Genomic DNA, 17,818 nt, shown 5'->3' on the forward strand with positions numbered 1-17,818 from the left:
CAGACTTGGATGGCGAACATTGGAAAACAACAACCAGATAAGTACCCTGCTTAAGTAGTACAATGGTTTAAAAGGGTAATTGATATCAAAGCAGTTAAACGGTTTATAAGGCTTGAGAAGACAAACAGAAGGGTCAACCTGGGTGGACAATCCTTAGGAGTGGATAGAGGGATTACCTGCTATATGTAGGGCCCAGAGTTGAAGGCACACCGTTAAAATTGCCAAAACATTTTAAACAAAATCTTGCTTTGATCTATTAATGAACACTGAAAAGAGGACAAAGAACACATTGGAACTGCCATAAATAGTCTGTCCTGCACCAACACTTTGACTAAAGACAACACATAAGCTCTATAAGCTCTTATTAAGGAAAAGGGAAGAATACCAGTGTTGCAGTGTACATATAAAGAGGGCCTATACTCATGGGAGTTAAACAAAGTAGTCTGATATATGGACGGTATGGATGGACTCTTACGATTAATACGCAAAAAATTCAGTCTCTATATTTAAAGATTTCACAAGATAAGGCAGCTCTCTTTTTAAGATAATCTGAATACAAAGAAAGGTGGAACAGAGTTGCCTGCTGAGTATTAAAGGGACATACTGAAGTTAACAGTTAAGACATCTTCCCTGCCTTTACCCTAATAGAAATCTCTAGCAGTAAAAATCGGGGTTTGATTTGGAAAGCATCTGTTTTTTTGGTTGCTCTTTTCCTCTTTCTCCCTATCTATATCTCATAAGATCTGACCAGAAGATAAGTTGGATAAATACCTCGCAACCAGAAGGAATACAAATAGATCATATATACTGATTGGGACAATTAAAAGCTGTATTGAGGAGTACTAAAAATACAACTGGTTGATAAAATAGCAATAAGCTCTTTAAGGAACACATATTAGGAAAAGGGAGGGGAAAAAGAGAAAAAAAAAGAAAGGAAGAAGCTTGAAACTGAACACTGAACAATTTAAAGAGATAAGAGGCATATTATATACTCTAAAGAGTTGGTAATGTCAATGGCGCAATAATTTGTATTGAATCTCTATGTGTTCCCCCCTACCTTTTCTTTACCTGATCTGAAATATTACTTTACCATATATGGTTGTTTTCAATTATGGTTGTAATCTTATATACATCAATATACATGGTATGACAGGGATAGATTGGATAAAGGGGGAAAATTGACTAACGGTGGAAGGATATATTTATAAAAATATTGGACATATTGGTCCTTTTTCTCTTTCTTTGCTTTTCTTCTTTTCATGCTCTCTCTTTTTGTCTGGCCTTGTTTTGACTTTCCCTCTTTGGCTATCTTTCTGCAGACTGGTATAATCCAATTGGTATAATCTCCTTGATTAGATCAGCATGCTTATATGTATAGCTCATTAAGCATAGGTATAAATAGAAAAATTGTCTGGAATTAATAGCTAATAACAGCAAGATACTTTTCTGCTAGAGAAACAAAGCTAAGAGTAAATGGATTGGTCATGAAAGGGTATACATCTAAATAAGGAAATCGCTGAATATTGTACATACTGATATCAAGGCTCTCCCTGTTTGTGCCTGTGCCTTTCCTCTCATAGATTAGAGAAGCACTATCTATAACTATATAGAGAAAACTGAATTGGAACTAATAGTCAACAGCAGCAAGGGAACTTGCTGCTGGAGTAATAGTGCCTAGAGCACAATAAAGAAATATATATAAGAGATTGACAAGGTGGTATTAATATAAGTAGCTTTCTGAAGTAGTATGTAAAACAAAAGAAAGAAGAAATAGAACATTAATACGAGAGAAGAAAAGGGTAGTAGGTAGACACTCAGACACTTTTTTTTTTTTTTCTTTCTTTTTTCACTAAATTACTCAAAACACGGGGTAAAATAAGTCCACCAGGACATAACATTTAAAAAAAAAACACTTGGTATTTCACAATTAAATATATACACACAGATATATGCACAAGATTTTACACATAGATTGATGGATAAATATATATCCAAAAATAAGTTAAAATCACCCACAATGTCATCCAGAAATAAAAATCAAGATAAAAAAAGTAACAAACCTAACCTAGAGGTTCTGGAAGATTTAGAAGAAAACACTGCACCAAATAATGGAGATTTAGTTAGGCAATTAAATGCACTCTTCTCTCCTAAATTTGATTCTATACAACATAGTATAAATGAACTCTCTAACGAAGTTAAATACTTTGCGACAAGGATTAGCCATGTAGAACAGAGGGTATCAGACATTGAAGATAGAGAGCTACAAAAGGACCAGATAACACAAAATATGTCAACACAACTTGAAGCAATTAAAGCAAAACTGGAAGACCTGGAGAACCGCACAAGGCGGAATAACATTAGATTAATCGGCTTACCAGAAAGCATAACAGATAGAGAGCTCAAGGAGTTTGCAGAGAGCGAATTACCGCATATTCTAAAAATTGATAGAACTGAATCTACAATTATAGTAGAAAGAATTCACAGGATAGGCCCAGTCAAAAAAACAACACAAGGAGAGAATTTTAATAGAGCAGTCATCATGAAGATGTTAAACTTTCAGGATAAGATAACAATGTTCAACGCATATAGGAAATTAAATAATGAACTAATGTATAAAGGGAAAAAATTATTATTATTTAATGATTATTCGATTGAAACCTCCAATAAAAGACGCATTATGGCACCTTATTGCACGAAGCTTATTCAAATGGGCTGGAAAGCCAGGTTATTATAACCAGCAAAGATAAATATACAACTGAAAGAGGGCAACAAATTGTTTACAGAGGAGGCAGAAGTTAAAATTTTCTTAGAAAATAACCATGGCAATGAAAAAGTATAATGTGAAGATAGATAGTAGACAAAGGGTCTTACAAGCGGGTACAGGCAGGCAGTGGGCCCGCTTTTTTTTGAGTTCTTATTTTTTGAAGCAGGAATGCTGGTTTTATTACTGGGCTAGATGCCCAAGATTAAAAGATTTATTTTTAAATTATCACTCAAATAGAGTAAAATGTCTCTTAAAATTATATCATGGAATATAGTTGGAATTACGTCACCTATAAAAAGGAAATCTGTATTGAAGCATGCAAAGAAACTAGGAGCCCAGATAACCTTCCTCCAAGAAACACATCTAAAAAGCGAGGAAGCAGCTAAATTAAAGGGGGGTTGGATAAAGGAAGTAATCTTTACTCCATGTAGTTTAAGGAAAAAAGGAGTAGCCATCTTATTTAGCAAGATGCTAGAATACACTATTAGTAATATAATATTAGATAAGGAGGAAAGGTATATCATTTTGTCAGCTGTGATTCAAGGCAAGGAATATATACTTTGTAATATATACGGCCCTAATAGTGAGGATCCAGAATTCTGGAGGAAGATAAGAGACCAATTGATGATCTATTCAGATAAAAAACTAATAATTGGAGGAGATTTTAACCTCACCCCAAACTTACTCCTAGATAGACAGAAAGTAACTGGGGAAAGTAAAATAAAGGATTTGAGAGGTCAAAGGAATATGGGGGCCAAAAGGAAAAGGGAAAGTATAATACTTAAAAATTTAAAAAAAGACTTAAATGTACAGGATATCTGGAGGATTAAGAATCCGGACGGGAGGGAATTCACATGCCTTTCCAAAACTAAACATTCCCTTTCAAGAATAGATATTTTCTTGGTATCGGAAAGTTTGATCAATCCGATACAAGAAGCTAAGATAGAGCAAATTACACTATCAGACCATGCCCCTATTAGCATCACCTTTAATACACCTCCTATAAAGCAACCAGGTTCATTTTTTTCCCCAAAATATTTATTAAATAACCCCAAATTCATAAGTTTTCTGAAAGAAAAGTGGAAGGAGTATGGCAGATTTAATAATAGTTATTGGAATAAAACCAATATATACTGGAATACTGCGAAAGCAGTACTTAGGGGAGAGATCACTTCTTTCGTAATTAAGATGAAAAAAAAATTAAATTATAAGAAACAACAAGTAACCAAGGCCTTAACTAATGCATATACAAAATTCTTGGATAAAAGATCAAAGATTAATTGGGAAAAATATGTGTTGGCAAAACAGAATAGGGATAATTTTTTTACCCAAAATGAAATTAAGGAGGATATGAAAAGATGTGCAAAGTTTTACAGATTTGGTAATAAAGCCGGAAGATTTCTGGCCCAAATAAGTAATAATCAAAAGAAAAGTAAATTTATATCCGGGCTAAAAATAGGGAGTAGGGTGATAACCGACCTTAAAGAGATCCAAGAAGCATTTTATGAATACTTCTCAAAGCTATATTCATCATTTCCTATAGACGAAAATATAAAAGAACAGTTTTGGAAAACAGTAACGGTCCCAAAAATGAATACAACCCAGCTAAACAAACTTAATGAAATGATTTCTGAGGAGGAAGTAGCACAAACTATTAGAAACTTAGCTAGTAATAAGGCTGCTGGTCCTGATGGACTACCCCCCGAATTCTACAAAATCCTGGTTGCAGAAATTACACCCACAATAACATTATTACTCAATAAGTTCTGGACAGGGCAACTTATGCCCTCTACAGATTTTAATGAATCCGCAATAATTATTATACCGAAACCAGGGAAAGATCCGCAATTAATAGAGTCTTATAGACCAATATCATTATTAAATACCGATTATAAGTTAATTACAAGTATTATAGCTAAAAGAATACAAGTAATACTCGGGGAGGTAGTTCATCAGGACCAAACAGGTTTCATGAAAGGACGCTCATCCAACATTAATCTAAGGAAATTATATATAACATTGGCAGATGTCTGGTATAATAAAAAATTTAATAAGAAAATAAGTGAAGAAGATCTTTCTATAATAGCGCTGGATGCACACAAAGCGTTCGATTCTATAGTATGGGACCATATATTCACAACACTAGATAAATTCGGATTCTCTGGAAACTCTTATAACATGATCGAATTATTATATAAAAAATCCCAAGCTACTCTAATTATAAATAAAGATAAAACGAAGTCTTTCCCACTTTTAAGAGGAACTAGACAAGGGTGCCCCCTGTCCCCCTTAATCTTTAATTTAGCCCTGGAACCATTACTTAATATACTTAGATCTAAGATTCCAGGAATAAGTATACAAGGGAAGGAAATTAAATTAGCAGTTTATGCAGATGATCTGCTAATTTTTACTAAACATTCCCATAGAAATTTTAAACTAATATGTCAAATAGTGGAAGAATTCGGAGCATTCTCTGGTTACAAAATGAATAAAAATAAATCAGAAGTATTATGGGTGCATAAAAAAACAGACTCAGATACTCAAACTTTTAAAGAAGTAAAACATACTCTAACTTATCTGGGCCTAAAATTTTCAGCAGATCCAGAGGAAATATACACATTAAATATAAAAGAAGCTGTCAAAAAATTTGCTGAAACTCTGAAACACTGGGAAACCCTCCCCTTATCCTTATATGGGAAGATAAATTTATTAAAAATGGTGGCACTACCACGCCTATTATATATTTTCCAAAACATCCCCCTGCTTTTGAAAAATACAGAAAGGAAGAAAATAAGTACATCCATTAAAACATATTTATGGGGGGGAAAAAAAAATAAGGCTAAACCATGGGAAATTAACACTCCCAAAGAGTCGAATGGGAATGGCCCTACCTGATATCACTCTATATAACCTAGTGGCAGTAGGGAAAATTGCTATAGACTGGCTTTTAGATATAGAGCATTTTACTATATTGGATATAGAATCTCAAGTAGTCAAACCCTTGTACTTAAAGAACATAGTCCACTTAGAAACTAATAAACTCCCCATATATATTAAGAGAATTAATTTATTTAAAGACCCAATAATAGCATGGCATAAAATCTGCAATAAGCTGAATATAAGATTTGCAGTATCACACTCTCTCTCAATTAGAGGGAACCAAGATTTCCAACTAGGATTCCTAACAAATATTGGGGTAGAATGGGAAGAACATGGCTTAATTAATATGACACAAATTATAAATAGAGAAGGAGATAACGCAAGGATTATAGAATTTAGGGAAATGCAGGATAAATTTCAATGCAAGAAGGAGCACTATTACGCATACCTACAAATTAGAGATTATTGTTCGAAATTGATAAGATTACATGGGAAAATATGGGATCATTCTTCCCTGACGCCAGTCTATAATGCATACAAAAATAACAAGTTCTCAATATTCCTATTATATAATACTATAAAATATACAGAATATGAGAAATATGTGGAGAAAATCACATCAAAATGGAAAGATATGTATTTTCCCGACCTGAACCCACAGATTATCTTAAAAAGTATAGGAAGGATTGAGAAGGCTACGTTAGCAGCAACACTACGTGAACAACATATTAAAATTATATGGATGACATATATTACACCTGAAATAATGTCTAAATGGGGGAAGGCTCACAACGGATATAAATGTAAAAAATGCAGTGGAATTAAAGTTAACCTGATCCACTGCATATGGACATGCCCCAAATTACAGCGATTTTGGAAAATGGTAACATATTGGGCTAATAAAATATGCAGTGAACAATTGGTATTACAAGCAGATCATGTTATATTCCTGAATTTTAAAAAAACTGAAGTTATACACTGTAAACTTTTCTTCTCAATGCTAATTATAATAAGTAGGAATCTCATCTTAAAGGGGTGGAAGAATGAACGAGCACCAACATTGAATGCCTTTAAAAATATAGTGCATAAACAATTCTTGATTGAACAACATGATATCTGGTATAATTTGGAGGTAAATGTAGAAAAGTTCTTTGAAAAATGGAAATTCTGGATTAAGATACAAGATAGGGATACACAAAGTGAACTAATTACTAGGTTTGAAAATACCACCTACATAATGGAGAGTAGGCTTAGAGAAGAGTGGCTATGAACTACATAGGGAGAAGGGGAGAAGCTAATTTAATAAGAATGTGACCCTATCCCCCCTCTGGCACTCTCTCCTATCTTAAGATAAGGCTTAATTAATGATAAGAAAGGTGGAAAATAATTTGAAAGTTATGCTATAACAATGTTTCGCTATTGAAAAGTCTGTAAGATACATGATTGATAGAAAATATAATAGAAAAGAAAGCGTAAGGTATAATTTAGAATTAGACATTATAATGATCAAGTGATGTTTAGAAACTGTTTATTTTCAACCTGGAGCTGTGTCTCCAAGATAAGGTCTGAACAAATTGGAGCTGTGTCTCCACAATTTATGTCTATTTTTGTTATTTATCTTCTTTTCTGTATGTATTGATTGAAAATATGAAAAACAATAAAAAGAAAAATTAAAAATTACGTAATAAACATGGTCATTTCCAGGTTTACTAAAATTATTCAAAACCATATGAAATTCTTAACCGTGCACGTCATCATTTGATACTAGTTGTTAAAAGCTGGATTAATATTAAATCAATTGGCTGTCATATTTTTTATTTTATATTAATTTCTCATTATTTTAATTTCTCATTAACTGCCTTTGCTTCCGTGAAGTCTGTGTAAATCCCTATAGCACCCTCCTTGAAAAGCCTGTAAATCTTTATATTTAACTCTGGGGGTTTTTTGTTTTGTTTTTTTCAGTTTAGCCAGTGGATATGATAAACAGAGGTTTTTCTTATGGCAAACTCTAATAGATTGAAATGGGGGCCATTATCTGGGTAAAAACATGTATAGTTTTTAGGAACACAGTGGACTGCAATTGATAGATAATGTTAATATATGAATTGTGTCACACTGGTCATTGTTAGTATCTTATTGTATTCAAAATAGCACAATTCCAGTTTACTCAGTGACCCCCTTCCATCTTTGACCCTGATTGGTCTGACTATATGGCAGAGTTTTATAGCCGCATTCTTGTTGCAAATCCCTCTTCCAATATGCCTGATGTCTGGTGTTTCTAATAATGTCAAATTTAGCCATTTAAAAAAGTCTGGACTAATTATAAAGCCCAAACTAAACAGATATCTCTCCAGACCTGCAATTTGTTGATTATGACAAGGATTTATGATGTTTGATTTGTTTTGTGGTCTCAAAACAAGTGTTTGGAAAGCAATCTGAAGCATTGATCTTCTCACAAACAGCCAAGGTTAGAAGATTCTATAGCTTGTTTACATTTACAGTTTTTTCAACAAGTCACAATTTTGGTAGCTGATAAGTACGTTTATTATAAACTGTTAAACTAGCAGAATTAGAAGACAAAACTTGCTCTAAGTTAAAATCATTTTTAGTATTGTTATTTGACTTGCTAAGCATCTATTCTCATGGGGGGGGGGGTAACTTTCTTTTTTAGATTTTTTTTATTATTTAATTTGATATTTTATTACATCTGAACTTCCCTATAAAATATTCACACCAATCTATCCCATTATTTCTTTTTAGCTATTTCTATTTTAAAGGTCCTTTTTTAATCTAGTAGTCAATATATTGTGTAACCTGCTTTTTTGTGCTCCTGTGTTAATATCTCAACTGCGAATTTATAACATATTGATTCCTACAAGACATGTACAGACTACAAGTGTAGTGCATAAACTAAAACTTTTGTTGCTTGAGTGGAGGCCTCAGGTGCACATCTGGTGGTAGGATAACTGGGCTGCAATAATAATTTCATTATAATATTTCATGTTATTTGAATTTTATATACATATTTTTTATTTATATATATATATATATATATATATATATATATATATATATATATATATATATATATATATATACAGTATATATATATATATACTATATATATACTATAGTAATAGATATACATGTATAGGTATATATATATATATATATATATATATATACCTATACATGTATATCTATTACTCTAGTTATAGGTAAAGATATATATTTTACATTAACATTATCAGATATATAAAAGTCCACAATTGGCTGAATTCAAAAACTTACTGTTAAATCAGATGACCCTTGATCAATATGACATAGCTATTAATTTAGAAAAAAAAAAGCAAACACTTTTTCTCCAAATGGATGTCATTAATCAGTTCCCTATCTAAAGATAGTCAAATACAGATAATGCTTTCCTTCGAGGCTTGATATTTCTAGAAGAGGCTATGCTAAGAGGAGATTTACCTAGTCTGTATGGCTGAGGGGGGGCGGGGGATAGAGGGGAATTTTATTGAAGTGAATCGTTTTTTTGTTTACCTTTGACGTAACTATATAATGTAATTCAATTTTGTTTATATTGTGCTTTAAGAACGCGCATTAATTAATGATCAAATTAGGATCAAGCATCCTGTAGCTTACTTGTAATCAAATCTCTATCTGCTTAAATTTTTTGCAATTTATTGGCTTATCCTATTGAAGAAAAAGATGTAACAGTGATTTATCTGTTCTTTGTTTTTTATGTTCCGTGTTATAAAGTTTAATAAAAAGATATTTTTAAAAAAACATCAGATATATGTAGAAATATATATTTAATAATAAAAATTAAAAAAAAATTTATGTGAAGAACACTGGAATGTAAAATACACATAACGTGCTTTTGGTTTCGCAGTGTTATAACGCAGTTTTGGGTTAACGCACATGAAAACTTAGTTATCTTAAAGGGACAGTATACACTCATTTTCATATAACTGCATGTAATAGACACTACTATAAAGAATAAGATGCACAGATACTGATATAAAAATCCAGTATAAAATGGTTTAAAAACGTACTTAGAAGCTTTCAGTTTAGCTTTATTAAAAAGGCAGTTTTAAAGCCCACTGCAAGTGGGAAATAAGACACTCCCCCCTCCCCCTTCTTTTGCATATGAAAAGACCCTTTACACAAACAGAAGCAAGCTGGAGAAGGTAGCTGACGGTATTCAAATAAAACTTTGGGGCTTGGTTAGGAGTCTGAAAATCAGAGCAATGTTATTTAAAAATAAGCAAAATTATAAATTAAAAAAAAAAAAAAACTTTATGGGCTTTATAAAGAGATCATCTACAAAACATTTATGCAAAGAAAAAATGAGTGTATAATGACCCTTTAAGGTGCATTATGGAAGTATTTAATATAAAATATTAAAATTTATAAATAATAATTACAAATTATTATAGATACTGTAAAAAATTCTAAATAATCCATAAAATATTTTATTTTTATATTTTTTCATAACTATTATTAATATTTTTTTAATATTTAATATTTAATATTTCAATAACGCACCTTAACATAAGATAGTTTTCATGTGAGCTAACCCAACATCACGTTAGACCTTTACTGCAAAACCGCGTTATGCATATTTTACATTACAATGTTCTTCAGATAGAAAAAACATGACATGTTTATTATAACATAGATATTTCTAAATATATATATCTGATAATGTTAATGTAAAATATATATCTATATCTATATATTTATAGGAATAGATATACAGGTATAGGTATACACCGAAATATATAGGAATTTGTATTTAAAATAAAAATAAAAGTTTCCTGTATTTGAAGAACATTAGAATGTGAAATATTAATAACTCCTGTCAGGTTAGAGCGCGATCGATAAGTGTTAGGTTTTTTCTTCTATGCTCTCCATTGAAGTCTTTGAGGAGAAGACATTAGCACGGTCATGATATCCAAAGTCCTCAAGTTAGCGCTCGTCGGGTCTCGCTCACGCACAAACATTTTACTTTCAACTTTTAATACTCGGTAACCTGCGCGCTCAAGAATATTACTTCTACCGAAGTTTATACTCCAGTGGAAGTGCTAATTAGAGCACCACTTGTAATCTAGCCCAAATTATTTTGTCATTTTCTTCAAGAATGAAAGGTTGAAATATATAAAGCGTGCAAAGCAAAAAATACAAGCATTGAATAGAAAATGGACTTTATAGCCCAAACTTACATTAAACCATACTCATGAAAATCACCAGTGTCTAGGTATTATACTGTGCATACAGGGGAGTCAATATAATTATGGCCAGCAGAAAAAATACACTATATGCTCAGTTATAATGAGTTAAAAGAATTACAATAGGGAGCCCAAAAAAAAACCGGGGAAACATCTCTCTCCTCACATCCTCACCCTCCAACACGGTAACCACTTATTCTAGAACAGAACAATCAGGTAAGGTTTGTTTCAGGGCCTTATCCCCTGAAGCCAAATCAAAACATGTGCATCAATACTAACCAAATGTCTAGGGCTTGGGACCAAGCAGGTGACTTCTCTTTTAGCCAGGATCTTGCTATGGTGATCTCTTTTCAGGTCTCGCTAAATTGTGGTGGAAGAAAGCTGTAGTAGCGTCAAAGTTGATATTGCATCCACATTGGGAACATATTTTAAAGGTACGTACCCATAACAACTGGGCATAAGGGCACTCCCACCATATATGTGCAGGTGAACCTATAGAGTCACATTGGCACCAGCATTTATCAGATTTGTCTGGGTAAATTCTATGTAGCACTTGTGAAACCATATGCCACCTTACTAATTTTTTGTAATACAATTCATAAAACGCAAGTAAATGAGTGATATCAAGTACATTAAATATATAAGTTGCTAACCACATTTACAATAGAGACTGTAATAGATGCACCTGTATGTGACTATTTCAGTTGTGTGTTTCAATAAGTTGGCTTGTTTTTTGATCAACCTGTATAATAATGATAAATAAAGAATAAATGTTTAAAAAAATTGGATCATGGACAAAACACATTTATGTGTTCTGCTTAATAAACTTTTTGTTTGAAATTTATATAAACTATAAATATTACTCATTTGTATCAGAACTTCAGTGTCAAAAATTAACAGCTTAGGTATAAGATATACTATTAGGTTGAAAAGGCAAAACTGTATATGGCTAATAATTGCATTAAATATATTTCTAAACTTGAACGTTTCTAGAAAGGTAATTTGCTGATTAATACTTTTTCCCATCTACTCTCCCCATTTTTCTCTCTGCCCTAAAAAGTCAAACCATATCTTATTTTTCGGAATATCTGTATATATAACCCAAGCATATTTAGCAATAGTAGCATTTACCCACATCTGCTAGGATCCAACTTTAATATTTCTTTATATTGCTCCTTAATGTTCCAAAGACTCTAGAGTGCTCTATAATTTTATGTTAATGAACCTTTTAATGTCTATTTTCATTATTCCTGTAGACTTTTTTAATCTAGTACTAGATCCTTGGAATATCCTATCTGCAAATCCAGGAAGCTGGCAAATATTGGGAGGATAACCTTTTATACATTAAAGGGATATAAAAGTATGTGTCATTGTTATAATAAAATATGCAATATGTAGTATTCATCATTTTGAAAATTGTTTTACCTTTTTTTTTTTCTTTTTTGTTAACTTTATTTGTGCAGGGTCTATTTATTCCTGTCACAGCCTCATAAGGGGGCTGTCTTCTCTACAGGAAGGCAAAATAGCTTTTTCTTTGATATGGTTGCTAGGAGCCACCTGCTATAACTGCAGTTAGTTTAATGCTCAGTAGAGGACTTTTGTTGCAGAAACATGTGACATTAAAACTTAAGTTCTATAATTTCTGCTTTCTTATCTCACTAAAAGCAGTGGCTACACTGAGAATTTCTAAGGGCTAATTTTACAAGTAAACAAGTAAGTTGTTTGCTGTTTTTAACACTATCTGTCTTTTTATGTTTACTTTGATTTACCATAACAAGCACTGTTTCATATCACTTTCAAATGTAACCATAAGCATATTTACATATTTATCAATGTAGCTACAATGCAACAATGGAAGAAATGGCTTTGTGTGTTTTCTAAATATGCCACTACTAGTTCTGCTTATTTGCATTGATTCATCTTATTTGCTTTAGACAGAGCTATAAACACAGCTAAACTCATCCACCCAAACAATATCCTAATGGGCTAAGTATTAAAGTATAGTGGAATTTACAGCAGTCACAGAGTGTACACATTATTTGCACTGTGCCATTAAACATGTGTACTGCTGTTACATTAGTTGTACAAAATGCAAGTAGAGAAGGAATCATTGACAAGGCCATAAGCACCTTTGCATCGTGTATTGTCTTTACATCCTTTGTACAAGAGTACAGTACTTTATATTCTTTTTATAACCCAAATTAACAACTTCCACATGTAGATAGTTATATCTGTCCATCCAGTTTTTCAGTAAAATTGTACTTTTTCAAATCACCTCTCAAGCTTTCACCCTCTAACACCAGAGTGCACCCTAATAACAAAGTACCTATCTTTCTTTATAAGTTAAATACACTTTCATGTAGATGTCATCCTGAACCTTATCACTTTCCGGCCTTGTGTAGGTATATTGCAAACACATCCATTATTTGGAGATCATAAGAGAGGGAAGGTGTCATGCCGGAGAACAACCACACAAAATCATGCTGCCCTAGGCACAGGCCTAGCTAGTCTAGGGCAAAACATGCCCCTAGTTCTTTCTCATCTATTGGAAATCAGATGGAAAGGATCCTATACATCACACTTATTGAAACTGTTTGCTAAAAGTAGTTATTTTTATGCTTTGCAACGTTTCAGTTTCTGAGGGAATTATTCTGCCATTTGTAATGCTGAAAAAAATATATATATGGAAAATCTCTGAGGTACCCACTAATTTACAGCAAGCAAAAGTACAACACATTTGGTGCATTTGTTACTATGAACACTTAAATGCCTAATATGATGTGTAAACATGCTATAGTTAATGTACTATTGTTTAATTCATTTTATGGGTTTTACTGTTCTGCATACTGCAGACTTCACAAGCTTAACCCTACTACATAGCTGTCCCCAACTGACCTCAGCAGGCTTGATCTTGTAATAAGCTGCAAAGCATTGGATATTTTGCTAGCAAAATTGCAGTGGCTAGTTATGATGTTTACTGTCCATTTAATATGTATCTATATAAAGGGACATACTATCTGAGACTGAGTGTGATATTTTTCTGACTGCATTAATACCTTATTTGCTGCAATTGTTTTCCAGGGGCCAAACTCCACATGCTACTTGCCTTATTTAGTGAAGCTATTCTGGATTTACAGATTAACATTGTTTTATCAAACCTTCTATTGCTTTGCTGTGCCTAATCTGGTCACCTCTGCTGTGTCAAATTAGGGCAGGGGATAGGCTTGTGATGTCTGGAGTGTACACTTCAAATCCTCAGAATTAGAAAGCCCACAATATTTAGGTTTTAGGTTGATGGAACGGGGGGCAAAATAAAATGCTGCCCCCCCTCCTTGTATGCTGCATGCAAGCTCAAGTAGAAAAATGTCTGCACTGATTTACCCTGGAGCTCTTCATTTAACTACAGAAGGTTTCAAGGGTCTTTTTTTTGGGGGGGGGGGGGGTAGGCAGTAAAGGTTAGGTTTTGCATTCTCATGTAGATCTTATGGGGTAGTTTATTCCTTGATTTATTTTCTTAGAACAAAAAGAGTAGATCCAAAAATATAAAGCTTCATTGTAGGGTTTTAATTTATGTTATTCATGTATATCCTGTGAATGTTTCATGTAGAATTATTTTAATTAAAGAGTGAAATAAACCTTATATCCCAGTTTTAATTTATATTGATTTCAATTTTATATTTATTTTTGAAGTTATGCTTATCTGCATTAGATTTAGTACATTTTTAATTTGTAATTCTGGGAACAGGACCAGACCAAAAGAAGAGCAGACAACAGACAAAAGCACAGACCAAGTTGGCTAAATGTTATATATGGCCCTAAAGGTGAATTTATTTAATAATAAATAGACCCTAAGGCAGGGGTCGACAAATCTGTTTAAAATACAGGAGCCTGTAAGAATATTTAGGAGCCAGGCAGTGGTATTGGTATATAGATATATGGAGAAAAAAAACAAATAGCCCTGGCTCCTGGATCTGTTGAGCCCTGCCCTAAAGCATTTTAGCTCCAGTACAGACATAACATATTCCCATGCAGCAATGCTCCAAGCAGCATTAAAATGACAGTTGTTTTAGCCTTTTTTTTCCCAATATCAAAAATGGCACCAAATGCCATATTCATTTCTACACTAACAAAGAGGCTGATTGGCAAGTATCTACTATGCATAGGGCAAACTTTCCAATCCGTGGCCCATGTGAACCAGACGCTTGTACACGACACAGAGAAAATGTTCCAATAAAGGGCTACAGTCTCTACAGCCGGATCATACTATTGACACCTAAGTTCCTTTAAAAAAAAAAAAAATACACCTGAGATGTGCTATAGCAAGTCAGTATTGAAGAGTATGCAACTTGAAATCACAACTTTAGCTTTGATGTTGGCCAGAATTGACAAGTCGACTTAATGGTTAGAAGTCAGTTATTTGTTGATAGTCGACTTGCTATACTTCGAATTGCAAATAGGCCATTTTTTTTTTTTTTTTTTAAATAAGTAACTTTATCTGACTTTAGGTAGACATGTCAGTTATTATAAATTACAATGGACTTGCCTCTACAGAATACTTTGCTTGCAGCTGTTTCTCCAAGTTTGCTTAATTTGATTCATAGTTAGTGCATACTAGCACTGGTATAAATAAAGATTCCTTTGATATCAACATACTTTTTTGTCCTTTAATATAGTATGATTGTTTCCTGTGAAATACCGGCATCAGCATGTAAAACAAGTCTATAAAAAGTTGATGTGAGCAAAATTGTGACATTTTCTCATGCTTCAAAGAGTGGGTATAAGAGATACCATGAGGCTGCAAAAGCCACATGTGGCCCCCATCCCTCAGTTGGCTACCACTGATATATAAAGTGTCTACGTGTGTCATAAAAACATAAAATGTGGGTAAAATAGCACTTGTGTATCATATACAAAATATTTGTATATAGTATGTCTTCACCCTGTTAAGTATATAGATTTTACGGCATGCTTTTAAACCATCAGTAAAATCCCAAATTGTGCATGCAATATTTGCCTGTAAAGCAAAGTTCATCTTGTAGACAAGGATAATAATTAGCTATTCAAGCTTAATGACTCAGTTGTCAAGGTTTAAAGGCAGCTACTTTCAAGTCTTGTTATATTTGTTAGGCATTTAAGTGGCTGTGTGTGATTGTAATAAAAAGACATGGGAGGGCTGATTCTGTTTGACTTTCTAAAGTGAAGTCCATTGATTAGGCTCTGGGAGTTGATGGTAAATAAATGGTTTAATTGGAACAGCTGTAAACATCCCAGCTCCAACTATAGGGATTGAGTTAGGGCTTTCTTATCTGGACACAATCAACTTAACCACACAGGAGGTCAAAATCAATCCATAAAAATACATTATTTCTCCATGAGACTGTCAAAGTCGCCCATGGAAATCAATCTGAAAATGACTCACATCTGGGCACTGATCATTTGCTTCAAAATGATATTTACATGTAATACAAACATACTGATTGAACCTTTACATGAGGGATAATTCTGCAGTTCTCCACCATTAATATATATGTGTGTGTGCATTTGTGTGCATGTGTCTGCTATACACATATGCAGTTAATGAATAGACAGACAGAGAGACACAGAGATAGATAGATAGATAGATAGATAGATAGATAGATAGATAGATATTAGATAGATTGATGATAGAACTATTTGATCAATGTATGTAAGCATAATAAATATTGATCAATTATATAAGTAAAACTGGTATGCTAAAATGATTAAAGATAGGAAAACCTTTATTTTCCAAGATAAAATATACAGTTGGTTTCAATGCATTAGCACCCTATGTATATTTATAATTTATAGTGTATGATTATAAATTGTACATGCAATCAGTTACAGATCTTGTGACTTATTAAAACTTAAATATATACATCAAAATAAATTATTATAGTTATAGAACATTATTACCACACATGTTTATTTATATTCAATGTTAAACAATTGCCTAGTGCAAATAAATTATGTTGCATTTAGTTGAGGCCTGTGAATACGTATTATAGCTTAACATAGCCTTAGAAAAAAATAAAAATAAAATAAAATACATCTTTTCCATAGCTTTAACTTTCAGGACATATTTAAATGTGCTTCTAAGTGTGGCTATACAGTCATAATTTAATACCTGTAATTGAAGTGTTCAAATATATAAATACTCAGATAACACATTTACAAAAAATATATATTTCTATACCTATGGCAATTGTAAAGTATAAGTAAAATATTTGTTTAAAATACACTGAAAAATACACATTGTATGCAAATGTAAAACATTGAAAGTCAGATATTTTCCTTAAAAACAAAAAAAGATTTTGCGATGTCACTGCAGATGAGTACAGTGTTTAGTATTGTGAGTCCTATATCAAATACTATAACTTACTGTGTATTATATTGCTATAAATTATAAGTTCTCTTTTACAAATGTAATGTAATTTATGGAGAATGAGGTTCACAAATTTGATCTGTATTGGCATTAAACTTTTACTTTAGTATTCTTAGTTTATTCAGGTAAGCAAATATAAGATGAATTGCTGTTTCCCTGGTCTGTGTAATCTTATCGTAATCAGACATGAATATAGGTGTTCAGCATACGTCTGTCCAAATGCTTCTAAATCTCTTAGGATTCATAGTTCATACTCACATACACACACACATACAAAGTCATACACACACATATATGTAAAAACACATGCACACACCCATAAACATACATACATCAATACATACAAACACACACACAAAAAAATCATGCATCACACACATATACACACACTTATACACCCCATACATGTGCCACACACACACTTACAGATACACACTCATACATACACAAACATAGACACACATACACATATCCACACACAAACACACACATATACTGTATATACACACAGTAACACAAGCATAGACACACACA

Source organism: Bombina bombina, chromosome 1 (assembly GCF_027579735.1).
Source record: "Bombina bombina isolate aBomBom1 chromosome 1, aBomBom1.pri, whole genome shotgun sequence".
In the NCBI taxonomy this organism is placed as follows: Eukaryota; Metazoa; Chordata; class Amphibia; order Anura; family Bombinatoridae; genus Bombina; species Bombina bombina.